Source organism: Montipora foliosa, chromosome 10, assembly GCF_036669935.1.
Source record: "Montipora foliosa isolate CH-2021 chromosome 10, ASM3666993v2, whole genome shotgun sequence".
In the NCBI taxonomy this organism is placed as follows: Eukaryota; Metazoa; Cnidaria; class Anthozoa; order Scleractinia; family Acroporidae; genus Montipora; species Montipora foliosa.
This window is the reverse complement of record NC_090878.1, coordinates 17,259,889-17,272,216: the sequence shown is the minus strand read 5'-3', so window position 1 is coordinate 17,272,216 and position 12,328 is coordinate 17,259,889. Positions and strand designations below refer to the sequence as shown.

Here is a 12,328-nt window from a genome sequence, read left to right as displayed (position 1 = left end):
CAAGCTGACTCGGTAGAACAATCGTGACTGTCACTTAACCGTCACTGAACCATTTCTTGATTTAATTTATTCAACAATTTTTGTACTTATATGCGGCTCTAATTTATTCTTTCACTTGACAATGACATCTCGACGATGTCGAAACGTTGTACGAACCTTTTAGCGTTTATCTTTTTGATTAGATTTAATAAAGCTTGAAAACTACCTGTACATGCAATGTGTGCAATGCGCTGCATTGCAATACGAAATGAACCAAATTGAGCCAACGACAAGCAGCTTATAACTAGAAAAACAGCACTTCTTTAAACTTACAAGCACTGGTTTGCGTGATCAATTCGAGATCAATTTCCTGATATGAGATCACATCCACCAAGGCAATATTGAGGGGTTTCCCGGAAAAGTGAAATAGATTTAATAAAGGTTGAAAAACTACCTCTAGTTAAATAAGCCTGTTGCTTTGTGGCTACAGGGGTTAACATGGCTTTGCAAAGATATGGTAAGTACGACTGTTCATTTTCTGAGTAATATTCATGCTTGCTTGGACGAATATTAAAACGTAATGTGACTGGCGGAGGGTTGTTTATTATGAAAGTGGTGGAATTTAGCTGATCTTTGATTACGAGGAAGTTGTTTAAGCACTAAAGTCAGCCAATGTAATCTCCTAGTTCTCGGGTGCATGGCCCGTTTGCGAAGTCCTTCGTCCCCAGTGTTTTGGAAGCTTAGGATAGACAGATGTTTAGCAATTCTCGAATACATTTCAATATTATGATCAACAATTATTTCCGTGTTCTCGTTGAGGAACAGGACTTATTCTTGGACACCTGACAGCTTCCTATTATTATAGAAGCCTTTTCACATTTAACTGGCCTCATTAATTAATAAGGTTCTATAGACTGAGCTGTTTAAGAACGAGATGCTTCCGTGAAGCATACACTGGGTTGCCTGTGGTACGTATTACAGAAAATCAGAAGGCACTGAATTGGGTGGTATTGAAGTACAGCATTCCAGTATCTGAAGAATAACAAATAAAAGAGAGGCGAGAAACATTGGCTTCTGGGCTGACATGTTGATAATTCTCAAGTTCCCTCACAACTTCTCTTCACTACAAGTTTAAGTGTGCCCTCTGAGCATCTGAGAGTTTTGTAATACTAAAGTTCACTGCATTTAATTCCTCTCCGCCGGGGTTAGTATCTGGATGGGAGACCAAAACAACATACCCCTCACAAAACAGAAGCATCGGACCGAAAATACGATTAACGCTAACAAATGCAAACTCAGCAAGGTACAGATTTTGTTAGCTTGCTTTATGCAAAACAAATATTGATTCAAAAGTAAATAACTATTGATACACAGTGTTTAGAAAGAGCAGAAGGAAGTTTCCGGGACTGTCGATCGAGAATAAAATATTTACGACATGAAAACAACATTAATTTTGAACCGTGAATATAGAATATAAAAAGTTACGATCAGCGACAAATATTTTGGGAGATTTTTGCTACGTTAAAATAAATCGCAAAATCGAAAGTGAAACTGCTTATTGTCCACGTATTAAACACGAAGACGCACTATATAAGGAATTGCTTCACGCTCCGCTTTTGTTCGAATTCATAGAGGCACAAATGAAAATGGGATGGAGATTAAAAAACAAGAACGATGGATAACATCTCATGACATTTTATTGACAAATTGCCATAAGGAGCGTTATAGCGTACAAATTAACACAGAACTCTGTGTGCGGCTAAACTTGGGCTAGTACGTTGGTGTAAGCCTCGCACCAAACGAGATTGAAAAAATGAATCATCCGTATCTGACTAAGGCACCACGCCTATAATAGCGCGTCTTCGTATTCAAATACGACAGAAAGTTTGACTGTCTCATATATGAGATGATGTTCATCAAAGAAAAATCTCCATCAAAAACACACAAAGTGACTCGGTAGAACAATCGTGACTGTCACTTAACCGTCACTGAACCATTTCCTGATTTAATTTATTCAACAATTTTTGTAGTTATATGCGGCTTATAATTTATTCTTTCACTTGAAAATGACATCTCGACGATGTCGAAACGTTGTGCGAACCTTTTAGCGTTTATCTTTTTGATTAATAAAGTGAGATAGATTTAATAAAGCTTGAAAACTACCTGTACATGCGATGTGTGCAATGCGCTGCATTGCAATACGAAATGAAGCACATTGAGCCAAAGACAAGCAGCTTATAACTAGAAAAACAGCACTTATTTAAACTTACAAGCGCTAGTTTACATCATCAATTCGAGATCAAATTCCTGGTATGAGATCACATCCACCAAGGCAATATTAATTCAGAGAGGTTTTCCCGTAAAAGTGAAATAGATTTAATAAAGGTTGGAAAAACTACCTCTAGTTAAATAAGCCTGTTCCTTTGTGGCTACAGGGGTTGACATGGCTTTGCCAACTGGTAAGTACGACTGTTCATTTTCTGAGTAATGTGCATGCTTGCTTGGACGAATATTGAAACGTAATGTGACTGGCGGCGGGTTGTGGTGGAATTTAGCTGATCTTTGATTACGAGGAAGTTGTTTAAGCACTAAAGTCAGCCAATGTAATCCCTCGGGTGCATGGCCCGTTTGCGAAGTCCTTCGTCCCCAGTGTTTTGGAAGCTTAGCATAGACAGATGTTTAGACATTGTTTTTTCTGTGGCCTCATTCATCCATTAATAAGGCCTATAAACTGAGCTGTTTAAGAATAAGGAAATATCATCAATACATGCCAGTGATAGTGAACGTAGTGAACAAACACTTACTGCTCACTTTCGAAAACTCCAGCGAAATTAACATTTGAAGTGAAATATATGTCTTAAGGTCTGCCCGAGATAAGGTATAACACTATCAGTATCAACCACAGACTTATAACAAAATATACAAATCCTCTTATTCGACTCTTTTATAAGGAAAATTCTACCAGAGAGAAAGGCATTCAATTCAATTCTTGTTCTAGGGCTCCCAATATTTAAGTTTGCGCAAGTGCCTACAAAAAGGGAGAATTGCGAAAATTAGCGAGCAGCATTCTTACACACGAGTTGAAACATGAAACATCACGAAGATATCGAAACTAGAAAAATCACGGGGGAAACGTTCATGCATGAGAAACCGTTGATTTCCGTGAGCCTAAGGGGAATGAAATTACCTTTCATGCGGTTACTTTCTGTTACTTTTTGATCCACTGAAAGTTTAGCGCATAAAATGACAGCCACGAGTCATTCCTCTGCAAAACGCCTACGATGTCTATCAACGCCGTTTGTGCTTTTTTCCCGTTGGAATGGTATAGGATTGCTTGGGGCAATGGTCGATTGCTTCCTGAAACAAACCGGAGATCCTAGAATAGAGACTTTAAAATCTAGGACGGCGTACGTCGCCGACGAAAACGTCACCTCAGAATATCACTTTGCGTTACCATAATCTTTCGTGAATACATACGGCCAACTCATTCGCGTCGTACAATTCGGGAGGAGTATCCTGTAAAACAAATATAATGTGGTGGCTATGGTCCAGAGTACTGCACAAAAATGATTTGAAATGCGTGCCACACGTGCAGCACGACTTTTTCTCTTTTAACCAATTATACTCTTGTTTTGTGGTATTCCTATTGACGTGGCCGTCAACGTTCCTGAAACTTCCTGATATCCAGTGTCAAATTTTTAACCGTTAATAGGCGTAGTCATACTTTAAAAATCTCGACTCCTTTGATTTTCAGGTTCAATAGAGACATTGGATTCCATAGTTTCATCGGAGTGCACCACCACTTCAGGTATGTAATTGAACTTTTCAAAGGAAAGTAGGCCGGCAAGATGGAGACCAACCATTCCGACAGGAAATCGAAACATTTGTAAACATATATAATGGCCGACAATACGACGCGTCGCTGTCTGATTGGGAAATACCCAGCGTGGCTTAGAGCAGTTCTCAATTGAGTGTCGTAAAACCAAAACCAAAGTTATTACTATGGCTAATCAAAAAGGTCGGAGACAATCCAGTAAACCAATCAAAACTCGAAGTAATTACAAGTAGCCCACACAAAGCGCGGGAAAATTTGCACACGCAAGCCACGATTGGTTTGGGTTTCATTTCCGATTGGTTGAAAAAATGCCGCGAGAACTTTGAACCAATCACTGAGTGAAGTAATCATAAACCAAAGTAATTCACTATGCCTTTAACCCGCACTTTAAATACACACATTTTTTTTCTGTTGCGTTCAGTGCTGAAACTTACTAAGGGTGCTAAAATTAATCATTTTTGGCGGCGCAATCGTGTGACTTTGCTTGCCAAGTAAGCGAGTTTTACATTTAAACACACTTCTTTGCCGTCCATTCCCAAAAACAACTATTTCTCCAGTTATCGTTGTTCCTCACAGCAGTTTTGGTTCAGACAAATGGAGTTTTATGGACTTTCATTAATTAATTAATGATATCGAATTTCATGGACTTAATTAATGATATTTACCAAGGAAGCTCCACTCTCTCGAAAGTGAAATTGGAATGGGAAATGTTGGTTTTTGAGGAGAGGGAAAACCGGAGAACCCGGAGAAAAACCTCGACAAACGTAACTCACATATGGCCACGAGTCCGGAATCGACCCTGGGCCACATTGGTGGGAGGCGGTAAGCTGTGTAGCAAATTTCATATGGAAATCCATGATCACAAGGAACAAAATATTTAATTTCACCACGAAAACCTCAATAACCAATATGGTCCCTTATTCTCCCTACATAGCCAACAAATCAAATCCTCTCACTATATCTGAGTCTGGAGAGGACAGACAAGATGAGGAATTCCCGCCCCAAGATGCTAATACTCCGTGGCAAGTCGTTAGTCTTCAGCCAGGATCCTACTGCGTCTATAACCAATTCCAACTTCAGAGGGAAGGAAGAAGTTTCCAATGTGATCCCAAACCAAGCAAAGGAATTATTGCACAGAAAGGTACCATGATAAGATATTTCTAGTTCTTTTTTTAACGGTGTAAAGATCACTGTCCAGGACGAAATTTTGCGCGATAGTCATTAAATTCTTCTGTCAAAGAGATCAGTTTTAACGACAAATGGCCCCTATCACTACACCAGCATTCTGCAAAGCACTAATCCGAGGCATCTTTTTTTCGTTTTTAATTAAGCTTTGTTATTCTAAACAACGATTTTAGGGTGCGATGATTGTCAGTGGACCATTATGGCATTCTTCAAAAACCCAGAAAAATTCATCCAGAAGATGGACACGGCTGGCGACTTGTGCAAAGAAGGCCACGAACAATTTATTCTCATTAAAATTCTTCCACATCTAGAAGAATCATGGTGTAGATGCTCCACGAAAAACGAACGCGTTTAAAAGCAGCTGGCCAAACTAAGCCACAGTGTTAGCGGTGGTCAAGTCGTGAGACATTCCCTACAACTGCTTCTTCATCTTATCTGCAAAGATAATTTTGAAAGGGGCTATGGAAGTCTACTAGAACTGGAAGGAATCATGAGGTCGTCCATTTTTTCCGACAAAGGGGTATTTAGGAGAGATGGACAATCCGAAAGAACTCTTAAACTCCATGTGTATAGCCGCATTCTGTCGTTGCTCTTAAAGCCCGAAGTTCTGCAAGATGAGCTGCTCGTGACAGAACAGGAAAACGATCTGAAAAGGATTGTGGAAGAACTACAAAGACATCAAAAGCAACTAAAATACAAAAAGAAGGATATCCTTCGTTATTCCATAGAATTTATTATCATGCTATTTTCGCATTCCAGTCTCTCAAAGCCTATCAATAGTTTGCCAACAGGTGGAAGAACGGAGAGTTTCCTGGAGGAATGCCAAGAGTTCTGTGGAAATTCGAGAAAAGAGAGCAAGGATTTAACTCTTCTTGAAATACTGAGAAAAAAGAAGAAAAATTTACCGTGGGATGAGCTGCACAGCATTTTGTACCATCTGCATGGAAAGGTTCGTAGACTTACAAATTGATAATCATTGTCTGAGTTATCATGCCATACCGTACCTTTTAGCCCTTATGGCAAGCTAGTACGCCTCGTTATAAGAAGAAATTATCACACAACAATACGTAGCAGACGCAAGCTGTTCCTGACTGATTTCAAAACTGAACTATCAGCGCAACGTGATCCACTAGGGCTCTTTTGTCAAGGGTTGTAACTAACTGCTGCACAGCGGCAAAGGATTCTTTATTCGAATCTTTGGGTACGGACTCCGGATCAAGAATACGGCTTTTCAAAGGAATGCAAACGGGTTCTTTAAGCAAACATTTTATTTATCCTGAAATCCAAAACACCGTTTTTATAATTTGGCGGAATATGGGAATAACATTTTCAAAAAAAAAAAAATTCACACTGTCTGCAAGAATTTGTCTTCACAGGTGCTAAGCATGCAAGCGCGCTCTCGATCCAAAGTTCGGTCCAAAATTGCTCTCGTCATAGTGCACCGCCAAAAACTGAAGGATTGGGATGAGCGATGATCCCCGATTGGCCCATTTACAGAGCTACACAACTCAAGAAAGCAGAAACGACTCTTCATATGAGCACGGTCACAAAATGACTTCCATTTTCTGTACGCATAGTTGAAACACGAACTGTTAATTGTTAACAGTTGTTTGATTTCAAAGGCATGATGTAGTTTATTCTCTGGTCATAGGTCCATAGTGAGCGTCCTAGTCCAAAAATGGATACTGAAAGACGAGCAATGATACTGATCAGACTGATTGTGGAAGCTTTTCTTGAGGGAGGTGGTGGAGAAGAATGGCAGTTTTGCTTGGCCTTATCATTACTCCTCGTCGAGATCGCAAAAAACAATATCACGAAAGGTGATACAGTAAAAATTGCTCTGCCATCTATTGATACAGAATATGAGTATTTGGTTTTGCTTCGGATGGCAAAGCATAGTTCAAACGGTGGTCTTATCTCGAAACTCCAGCGAAAATGTGTGATGTTCCAAATCGACCATGACATGAGGGTCCCCAATAGGGTTCTTCAATCCCGCCATCGCGACCAAAACTTTCCCTTTATCCCGAAATCCCGAACGTTTTTATCGGCCAATCCTGATCCCGGTAATGACGACACAGTATGATGTCCAAACCTCCACGTCCGATATATCAATAGTCACACATGGCTACGAGGCTTTAAGGTTAAATTATTTGAATATTGTTTCGTTTAGAAATTTTCTTTAAGCTTGAGACTTGTGAACAGATATGAGCCGTAAAATTTCACGACAAAGCCTCGTAGCCATGCCTGAATATTGATAAATAGAACTCAGGCTATTACATCTACAGTTGATTTAGAATACGCTTTGTTCGTCTTTTCCACCAACCTTCATGATCCAATAGACCTTTCTCCAAAATGGCGGCCGAGAATTCAAATAAGTTAAAGTAAAAAACTAATACCAGAAATAGAAAGAGAACCTTTACTTTAGGAACTCTGCAAAGTTTCGGCATATCAGGAGTAATATCAGCTACGAAAATGTAAGTTGAAAAATGAGAAATTTACAGAAGTTTGTATGATTGGGGGTATGGCTTGTACCCCCAGTCATATATAAAAAAACTTTAAATTTGCCAAATTTCCACTTACATTTTGTCAGTTGATATAACACCTTATACGCTGAAACTTTGCAGGGTTACTAAAGTAAAGGTACTCTTTCTATTTCTGCTCTTTTCCATTTTTTCACTTATTCAAATCCACTGCCGGCATTTTGGAGAAGGGTCTATTGACGTTAATTGAAGTATTCGCAATCACAGTTTCAGTGAAACCGAAATGATGTCATTCATTGAACATCAACCCACAATTAAATTCAAGGCTGAAATTTCAGACATAGAAACGAGGCATTTCTGGATACAAATATTTACAAAGGCGAACAGTTCAAGAGCAATCCAGTCATTGATGTGCGCACGCACTTCAACCCTACTGAAACACTTCAATACACGCACTTCTCGTGCTCACATACCAGGAGTCAAAAAAGGCTTCATGAAAAGCTAGGATCTGAGACTTCTCAGAACATATTATAGAACTTTTGAAGAACTCATCCAAAATTTCAAAACACGCCAACGTAAAAGAAGTTCGCCCGAGAATCTTGTTGTTCAATGGACCCCATCAGAAGTGCATGATTTCAAAAGCCACAGGAAAGCAAACGAATCTTGCCTTTCGTTACACCACTGACCACCCGGCAGTAACAAGCTTAAAACAAATCCTTATGAAAGACTGGCAAACAAGAGAGCGACAACCATTGCTCAAAGAAATGTACAAAACCCCGCCCCTCATATGTTACAAAGGAGGACGGTCAATCAAAGATATACTCTTGAGAGTCAAATTACAAAACTGAAAGGCTAAACACGCGCTAGTGTGCAGTGTAGGCCTCACTCACTAACTGCCGTACACTTAAATTTCCGGTCGTTTCCGTCTTTGCCGAGGGCGAAAGTTTCATTTATTTTAAATTATTGGCCGTCAGAAAGCTAGGATCTCGGGGCTTCAAAGTGACGATTTCCCGCAACCCGCTTCGTAATAACGCTAAATCCCGCGTCCGGTCTATAAATGCAATCCCGAATCCTGAGGCCATATTTCTTTAGAATCCCGAATTCCGGGCTCCAAAAAAGCCAAATCCCGGATCCCGAAAACCCTATTGGGGACCCTCCGACACGTAAACTTCCAGTCAAAAATAGAACCAGATGCTACACTAAGATGAAGGAAACAGAATTTAAGATGTCTTCTCGAAGCAACAGCTGAGAGTTTTCGTGTACACCTTCGGTTCAATGAAAAGGAGAGAGAACGCATTTTCAGTGAGCTAACTAGAACTGTTTTGCTTTTGTCAACAGAGATGAGGCAGGAGGCAGCTGGTACTTTAGTTTGCCTTCTTATAGATAAGAAGGTACGGAAGAGGCCCGAATGCAGAGTGGTAGTAGAGAAAAGAGCTTCAGAGCTTCTCTTTAGCTCTGATCCGGAGATCAGGAAGTTGATGATCCACTTCCTGTCCCACAACCAGCAGGAAGCGCAAGCACTTCCAATAGAGCGGCATATCGAACACCTATCCTCGATTTACAAAACAAAAACCCTGGAAATAAACAAGACGATGGTAAGCCAAAGCGCCGAGTGCTTTATCTGCACGGGAATGTTTCAATGGAAAAAGGTAAATCTAGTGGAGCTAAATTGCTATGTCAAGAAAGCTGTTGTTGAGATTCTTTTTCACATAGCATTTGACACAAAGAAGGAAAGTAAAGACTTCTGCTACTCTAAAAGGGAGTAGTGTAGCGCTTTTTTGCGTCACCTTACCTCCAAAGCGCATCACAATAGGCCACTTCGGAAAAAAAACCATAATACTCTTTGTTTGTTCCCCCAAATTTTGCATAAGCATTGTTTCCAGTTTCTCTTGGGACTTACAATGGTCCCCAGAGAAAACAAAAACAATGCTTATGCAAAATTTAGGTGGACAAACAAAGAGAATTATGGTATTTTGCCCAATGGCTTATAGACCTATTCATAAATGGCGGTCAAGAAATTATTCTTTTGTCTTTGTGCTAATCATCCTAACTAGCCTCACTTTGAAACAAATTATTTTGAATTTTGCTCGTGTTTTCGAGGATAGTTAGGATGATTAGCATAAAGACAAAAGAATAATTACTTAGCCGCCATTTATGAGTACGGTCTATACCTTCGTATTGACTGGTCTATATTTTAGACGCAATTTTCTGCTCTATCTGCGTTCATTCAGTATTAATACTTCCTCTTCCAAAGTCTCAGTATGAAATAAAAAAGTGCTCGGACGAGGGGCATGATTGACTCGAGGAGGAGGGAAGGGGGGAAAGGTATTGCGCCTCTTGTAAGTATCAAGAAACCTTTTTTTTTTCTTACCACTTGCATAAACCATACCCAGCCTCTCCCACCCTACCAAACGCTTTGACATATCAAGTGCAGATAAAACGTCTATTTAAAGGCTTTGAGGTCACGAATCCTTCTTTTGGAAAAAACTCATGCCGTTGGCCATTAATTTGACGGAAGGCATTTGCAAATCAGTTCTTCCCATTGATTGACGGTGTACCATGTTGCTAGGTGGCCATCAAAGTGACAACAACTATCTCCTGGCAGACAATCCAGATCTATTTTAGGAGCAGTTTTCTGTTCTATCTGCGTTCATTCAGTATATTTCCTCTTTGGAAGGTATCAGTATGAACTAAAAAGTACCACATATGCTAGGGCGGGGGAGATGATTAAGACGAGGAGAGGGGAGGGGGGGAGTTTGGTGTGGGAAAAGGGTAACAATTATAGCACCTCTTAAGTATCAAGAAACCCTTGTTTTTCTTAACACTTGCATAAACCACACCTAGCCCCTCCTACCCTACCAAACATTTTCACGTCTAAAGTACAGATGAAGGTGTTAAGGTCACTGATCTCTCCCTTGGAAAAACGTTTATACTTATGAATTTCACATTGATTGATGCATTTTTCCAGGTGGCCGTCAAAGTTTTGAACGTCAAGAAAAATCATCTTCTGGCAGACAATCCAGATTTCGAGGCAAGAAGGCGACTGATTAACGAAGCTGACAACATGAGACGACTAAGTGAATCTCAGCATCCGAATTTTCCTGTCCTCCTTGGTTTCGACACTATAAATATGCCCTTCCATATCATCACTGCGTTTGAAAAATGGGGTAACCTCCAGCATTTACTTCATCTCCGCCGAGATAAGGAACCGTATGTTCAGCCGGTTGATCTTCTCAAGATGCTTGTTGGCATTTGCCGTGCCCTCTCGCACATAGAAGCCCTGGGACTGGTGCACCGTTGTGTCAACGCGGGAAACATTCTTGTGGGAGACAACTTTGTGTGCAAATTAAGTGGATTGCACTCCTTGCGTCCCCTTACTTTTGAACAAAGAGAGCAAGGTATTGCCTTAAAACACATATTAATTTAATTTGACCAGTCCTATATGATCCAATTGGGAGAATATCACTTCCTGTTTACCAATTTCTACTTCCACTCGAAAGCTCACCCATTGACTCATAGACCGGAATGAGATTAAAAGATTTTACTCTGTCTAACGGCAGACAGGAGGCAGTGTTAGGAGGCAGTGTGGCCCAGTGGTTAGGGCGCTTGCCTTGAGATCCGGAGATCCCGGGTTCAAGACCCGCTCTGACACTCGTTGAATTTGATCCTAGTAGTTCCTGGTTCAACTTCTCGGCTGCACTTGTAAATAGCCAACTGGTTTGCCTCCGGCCAGTTGGGATTCTTAACAGTTGTAGTTGTTGTGTTCTGTTGTTTCGTTTATTCATTGACCCTGAAAAGCCCCTATGGGGAGAGGTCAATTATGTATGTATGTATGTATGTATGTATGTATGTAGGTATGGACGATTTTCTCGCCAATGGGGGTCCTATTCCATCAAATACCGAAAATGCCATGATTAGGTTTCAGACTAATATTCTAAGTGCTAATAGACGAATGAGAGAAGTCATCCTCGCACTTCTCTGGACAATTTAAACAATTGTATCTAAAAGACACATCTGAAAAATTCAGGTGGCTTCGACGGGATTGGAACCCATGACCTCTGCGATGCCGTTGCAATGCTCTACGAACTGAGCTATGAAGTCACATAGTTGGGAGCAAGTCAATTTTTGATGAGCTCATTTGTTTCGTTCAGGAATTACTAATAGTTAAAGGGGTTAAACTTTAATTATTTCTGTAACACAATAATAATGATATGAAAAAAAATAGTATAAGGTCCAACAAGGAGATGGCTTTCGACATATACTAAAAAATATCCACCGGGAGTTCATGTTTGTTCATAAGAAATAAGGATCGTTGATTCATTTTTCCGTCACTCTTCCAGCAAACTTGTTATATGAGGGTTATACTTCACTTTTAAGTGAAAGGATTCCCCAGTATATTGGAAAGCCTACAAATGAGGATCTTCCAGTGAGATGGCAAGCACCAGAGTGCTTGACTAATCATCGCTTCTCTACTGCTTCCGACGTTTGGGCCTTTGGAGTTGTAATGTATGAAGTGCTTACCTACGGCTGCACTCCATACCGGCACCTTTCGGAGGACGAAGAGGTTTCTCACCAAGTAAGTATTCGATTTGGATCCAGTTCAAGTTTAAAAAAAAGGGAATAACGTTGCACGAGAAATAAGTCAAAGTTTGGCGTTTGAAATCCAGTCCCAGTCCATTCTCAAAGAGCATTTTTATAATTATTCAACCTCACGTGAAATGCATATTTGTGCTTACTCCAGGGAATTTGAGGTCATTTCAAAGTAAACTTTCTTTGAACAACTAGGATCTGGAATATACATTCAAACAAAACCTCGCTGACATTATGGCATGAATACTTGTTTGCGTAC

General features: G+C 40.2%; 1 pseudogene; it reads left to right on the top strand.

Annotated features, from left to right (window-relative positions):
• Positions 1-395: 395 nt before the first annotated feature.
• LOC137973840 (uncharacterized) overlaps positions 396-12,328 on the top strand; it is a 25,523-nt pseudogene continuing 13,590 nt past the window's right edge.